This window comes from Oncorhynchus keta, unplaced genomic scaffold (assembly GCF_023373465.1).
Source record: "Oncorhynchus keta strain PuntledgeMale-10-30-2019 unplaced genomic scaffold, Oket_V2 Un_contig_5342_pilon_pilon, whole genome shotgun sequence".
Taxonomy (NCBI): Eukaryota; Metazoa; Chordata; class Actinopteri; order Salmoniformes; family Salmonidae; genus Oncorhynchus; species Oncorhynchus keta.
Genome location: NW_026288239.1, coordinates 22,978 through 28,977, shown reverse-complemented (window position 1 = coordinate 28,977; position 6,000 = coordinate 22,978). Strand labels below are relative to the sequence as shown.

At 58.1% G+C, this 6,000-nt stretch overlaps 1 pseudogene; it reads left to right on the top strand.

Annotated features, from left to right (window-relative positions):
* Positions 1-503: 503 nt before the first annotated feature.
* The window catches only part of LOC127925229 (E3 ubiquitin-protein ligase RNF38-like), a 28,382-nt pseudogene continuing 22,885 nt past the window's right edge, over positions 504-6,000 (top strand).

Sequence of the window (6,000 nt, the reverse complement as noted above, 5' to 3'; positions counted from 1 at the left end):
TGGTATCTCTGTGTCTAGGGGCCAGTCTACCACTGTTAATAATGGTATCTCTGTATCTAGGGGCCAGCAGTCTACCACTGTTAATAATGGTATCTCTGTATCTAGGGGCCAGTCTACCACTGTTAATAATGGTATCTCTATGTCTAGGGGCCAGTCTACCACTGTTAATAATGGTATCTCTGTGTCTAGGGGCCAGTCTACCACTGTTAATAATGGTATCTCTGTGTCTAGGGGCCAGTCTACCACTGTTAATAATGGTATCTCTGTATCTAGGGGCCAGTCTACCACTGTTAATAATGGTATCTCTGTATCTAGGGGCCAGTCTACCACTGTTAATAATGGTATCTCTGTGTTTAGGGGCCATAGGGCCAGTCTACCACTGTTAATAATAGTATCTCTGTATCTAGGGGCCAGTCTACCACTGTTAATAATGGTATCTCTGTGTCAAGGGGCCAGTCTACCACTGTTAATAATGGTATCTCTGTATCTAGGGGCCAGTCTACCACTGTTAATAATGGTATCTCTGTGTCTAGGGGCCAGTCTACCACTGTTAATAATGGTATCTCTGTGTCTAGGGGCCAGTCTACCACTGTTAATAATGGTATCTCTGTGTTAAGGGGCCAGTCTACCACTGTTAATAATGATATCTCTGTGTCTAGGGGCCAGTCTACCACTGTTAATAATGGTATCTCTGTATCTAGGGGCCAGTCTACCACTGTTAATATTTTATTTTATTTAACTAGGCAAGTCCGTTAATAACACATTCTTATTTACTCTGACGGCCTAACCCGGACGACACCGGGCCAATTGTGCGCCGCCCTATGGGATTCCCAATCACAGCCGGTTGTGATTCAGCCTGGATTTGAACCAGGGTCTGTAGTAATGATGGTATCTCTGTGTCTAGGAGCCGTAGGGGGGAGGAGCCATCCTGACCATGCCTGTGGAGAGGGTGACAAGGTGAGATATATACACACACACACACACACACACACACACACACACACACACACACACACACACACACACACACACACACACACACACACACACACACACACACACACACACACAGAGTCATGATATCGTGCTCCAACAGCTCCTGTTTACAGATATGACCTCATGGTGAAGAGACACTGTCAGGTACATTCCTCTGGGATGTGTGTGGAGGGTGCTGCTTTCTGAGGAGGGCAGGAAGGGAGGAATGGTGGTCAGGATAATACATAGATTTGAAATCAAGAGATGGGGAGGTGGGGTGTGTAAGGGGGGGTAGGGAGGTGTGTGGGAGGAGAAGTCTAGGTGTGTGTGTAAGGGGTCTCTGTGCCTAGGTGTGGGGGGTGAGGTCTGGGGTTCTCCTATTATAAACCACCCTGTCTGCTCCACTGCTAGCCTGGGAGTCTGGGCTGCATCATGTCTACTCCACTGACTCACTGCTAGCCTGGGAGTCTGGGCCATCATGTCTACTCCGTAACTCAGTGCTAGCTGGGAGTCTGGGCTGCATCATGCTCCCTCCACTAACTCACTGCTAGCCTGGGAGTCTGGGCTGCATCATGTCTACTCCACTAACTCACTGCTAGCCTGGGAGTCTGAGCTGCATCATGTCTTCCCTCTGCTAGCCTGGGAGTCTGGGGCTGCATCATGTCTACTCCGCTAAGTCAGTGCTAGCCTGGGAGTCTGGGGCTGCATCATGTCTCCTCCACTAACTCACTGCTAGCCTGGGAGTCTGGGCTGCATCATGTCTACTCCGCTAACTCAGTGCTAGCCTGGGAGTCTGGGCTGCATCATGTCTCTCCTCCACTAACTCAGTGCTAGCCTGGGAGTCTGGACTTATCAACCGCTAACTCAGTGCTAGCCAGGAGTCTGGGCTTGCATCATGTCTACTCATCTAAGTCAGTGCTAGCCTGGGAGTCTGGGCTGCATCATGTCTCCTCCACTAACTCACTGCTAGCCTGGGAGTCTGGGCTGCATCATGTCTACTCCGCTAACTCAGTGCTAGCCTGGGAGTCTGGGCTGCATCATGTCTCCTCCACTAACTCACTGCTAGCCTGGGAGTCTGGGCTGCATCATGTCTACTCCGCTAACTCAGTGCTAGCCTGGGAGTCTGGGCTGCATCATGTCTCCTCCACTAACTCACTGCTAGCCTGGGAGTCTGGGCTGCATCATGTCTACTCCGCTAACTCAGTGCTAGCCTGGGAGTCTGGGCTGCATCATGTCTCCTCCACTAACTCACTGCTAGCCTGGGAGTCTGGGCTGCATCATGTCTCCTCCACTAACTCACTGCTAGCCTGGGAGTCTGGGCTGCATCATGTCTTCTCCTCTGCTAGCCTGGGAGTCTGAGGCTGCATCATGTCTACTCCGCTAAGTCAGTGCTAGCCTGGGAGTCTGGGCTGCATCATGTCTACTCCGCTAAGTCAGTGCTAGCCTGGGAGTCTGAGGCTGCATCATGTCTCCTCCACTAACTCACTGCTAGCCTGGGAGTCTGGGCTGCATCATGTCTACTCCGCTAAGTCAGTGCTAGCCTGGGAGTCTGGGCTGCATCATGTCTCCTCCACTAACTCAGTGCTAGCCTGGGAGTCTGGACTGCATCATGTCTCCTCCACTAACTCAGTGCTAGCCTGGGAGTCTGGGCTGCATCATGTCTACTCCGCTAAGTCAGTGCTAGCCTGGGAGTCTGAGCTGCATCATGTCTCCTCCACTAACTCACTGCTAGCCTGGGAGTCTGGGCTGCATCATGTCTACTCCGCCTAAGTCAGTGCTAGCCTGGGAGTCTGGGCTGCATCATGTCTCCTCCACTAACTCACTGCTAGCCTGGGAGTCTGGGCTGTATCATGTCTACTCCTCTGACTCACTGCTAGCCTGGGAGTCTGGGCTGCATCATGTCTACTCCTCTGACTCACTGCTAGCCTGGGAGTCTGGGCTGCATCATGTCTACTCCACTGACTCACTGCTAGCCTGGAAGTCTGGGCTGCATCATGTCTACTCCTCTGCTAGCCTGGGAGTCTGGGCTGCATCATGTCTACTCCGCTAACTCAGTGCTAGCCTGGGAGTCTGGGCTGCATCATGTCTCCTCCACTAACTCACTGCTAGCCTGGGAGTCTGGGCTGCATCATGTCTACTCCACTAACTCACTGCTAGCCTGGGAGTCTGGGCTGCATCATGTCTACTCCACTGACTCACTGCTAGCCTGTGAGTCTGGGCTGTATCATGTCTACTCCACTGACTCACTGCGAGCCTGGGAGTCTGGGCTGCATCATGTCTACTAGACCTCCCTGGTTATTGTCATGGTGAGAGGGGCGGTCTTGGGGGCGGTTTATGATATAAAATGCTAACCTCCTGGTTATTGTAATGGTGAGAGGTTAGCATGTCTTGGGGAGTTTATGATATAAAATGCTAACCTCCCTGGTTATTGTAATGGTGAGTCGTTAGCATGTCTTGGGGGGTTTATGATATTTGTGTGTCTAACTTTCGCCCTCATTATTAATTTGTGTGTCTGCTAGTCTGAAGCAGGAGTTGAAATGGACTAGTGCAGATGCTGAGTGTGTTATTGCCTGTAAAACTGGCTGCTCAGTGGCAGCTGCCTGCATCCTGTGGGTGTGACTGTGGGTGTGTGTGTGTCTGCAGCCTGCGATCCAGCTGTTTCCTGTTAGCAATCGTGTGTGTGTGTGTGTGTGTGTGTGTGTGTGTCACTCATCGGCTGTGACTTTTGAAAGCTTTCTGTCAAAGATGGAAGCTGACTTACTGAGGACACTGTCTCCTATTCTCTCTGTTCTGTAACGTCTCAGTAGACGAGACCATCATGATTCAGTCTATTCCCCCCTGGTGGCAAGGCACACACCATGCCCCCCTCTGGTGGCAAGGCACACACCATGCCCCCCTCTGGTGGCAAGGCACACACCATGCCCCCCCTCTGGTGGCAAGGCACACACCATGCCCCCCCTCTGGTGGCAAGGCACACACCATGCCCCCCCTCTGGTGGCAAGGCACACACCATGCCCCCCCTCTGGTGGCAAGGCACACACCGTGGCTCTCCCCCTGGTGGCAAGGCACACACCGTGGCTCTCCCCCTGGTGGCAAGGCACACACCGTGGCTCTCCCCCTGGTGGCAAGGCACACACCGTGGCTCTCCCCCTGGTGGCAAGGCACACACCGTGGCTCTCCCCCTGGTGGCAAGGCACACACCGTGGCTCTCCCCCTGGTGGCAAGGCACACACCGTGGCTCTCCCCTGGTGGCAAGGCACACACCGTGGCTCTCCCCCTGGTGGCAAGGCACACACCGTGGCTCTCCCCTGGTGGCGAGGCACACACCGTGGCTCTCCCCCTGGTGGCGAGGCACACACCGTGGCTCTCCCCTGGTGGCGAGGCACACACCGTGGCTCTCCCCCTGGTGGCGAGGCACACACACCGTGGCTCTCCCCTGGTGGCGAGGCACACACCGTGGCTCTCCCCTGGTGGCGAGGCACACACCGTGGCTCTCCCCTGGTGGCGAGGCACACACCGTGGCTCTCCCCTGGTGGCGAGGCACACACCGTGGCTCTCCCCTGGTGGCGAGGCACACACCGTGGCTCTCCCTGGTGGCGAGGCACACACCGTGGCTCTCCCCTGGTGGCGAGGCACACACCGTGGCTCTCCCCTGGTGGCGAGGCACACACCGTGGCTCTCCCCTGGTGGCGAGGCACACACCGTGGCTCTCCCCTGGTGGCGAGGCACACACCGTGGCTCTCCCCTGGTGGCGAGGCACACACCGTGGCTCTCCCCTGGTGGCGAGGCACACACCGTGGCTCTCCCCTGGTGGCGAGGCACACACCGTGGCTCTCCCCTGGTGGCGAGGCACACACCGTAGCTCTCCCCCTGGTGGCGAGGCACACACCGTGGCTCTCCCCTGGTGGCGAGGCACACACCGCTCCCCTGGTGGCGAGGCACACACCGTGGCTCTCCCCTGGGACGAAGGCACACACCGTGTCTCCCCTGGTGGCGAGGCACACACCGTGGCTCTCCCCCTGGTGGCGAGGGCACACACACCGTGGCTCTCCCCCTGTGGCGAGCACACACACCGTGGCTCTCCCCTGGTGGCGAGGCACACACACCGTGGCTCTCCCCCTGGTGGCGAGGCACACACACCGTGGCTCTCCCCCTGGTGGCGAGCACACACCGTGGCTCTCCCCTGGTGGCGAGGCACACACACGTGGCTCTCCCCCTGGTGGCGAGGCACACACCGCGTGGCTCTCCCCTGGTGGCGAGGCACACACCGTGGCTCTCCCCTGGTGGCGAGGCACACCGTGGCTCTCCCCCTGGTGGCGAGGCACACACGTGGCTCTCCCCTCAGGCGTGGCTCTCCCCTGGTGGCGAGGCACACACCGTGGCTCTCCCCTGGTGGCGAGGCACACACCGTGGCTCTCCCCTGGTGGCGAGGCACACACCGTGGCTCTCCCCTGGTGGCGAGGCACACACCGTGGGTCTCCCCTGGTGGCGAGGCACACACACCGTGGCTCTCCCCTGGTGGCGAGGCACACACCGTGGCTCTCCCCTGGTGGCGAGGCACACACACCGTGGCTCTCCCTGGTGGCGAGGCACACCGTGGCTCTCCCCTGGTGGCAGGCAGTGCCTCCCCTGGCAGGCACACACACCGTGGCCTCCCCTGGTGGGCGAGGCCGTGGCTCTCCCCTGGTGGCTTAAAGACTGTACTCTGGGGCACACACGTGGCTCTCCCCTGGTGGCGGCACACACCGTGGGCTCTCCCCTGGTGGCGAGGCACACACCGTGTCTCCCCCTGGTGGCGAGGCACACACCGTGGTGGCGAGGCAATCGTCCCCCCTGGTGGCGAGGCACACACCGTGGCTCTCCCCCCCGGTGGCGAGCACACACCGTGGCTCTCCCCTGGTGGCGAGGGCACACACCGTGTGGCTCTCCCCTGGTGGCGAGGCACACACCGTGCTCTCCCCTGGTGGCGAGGCACACACCGTGGCTCTCCCCCTGGTGGCGAGGCACACACCGTGGCTCCCCCTG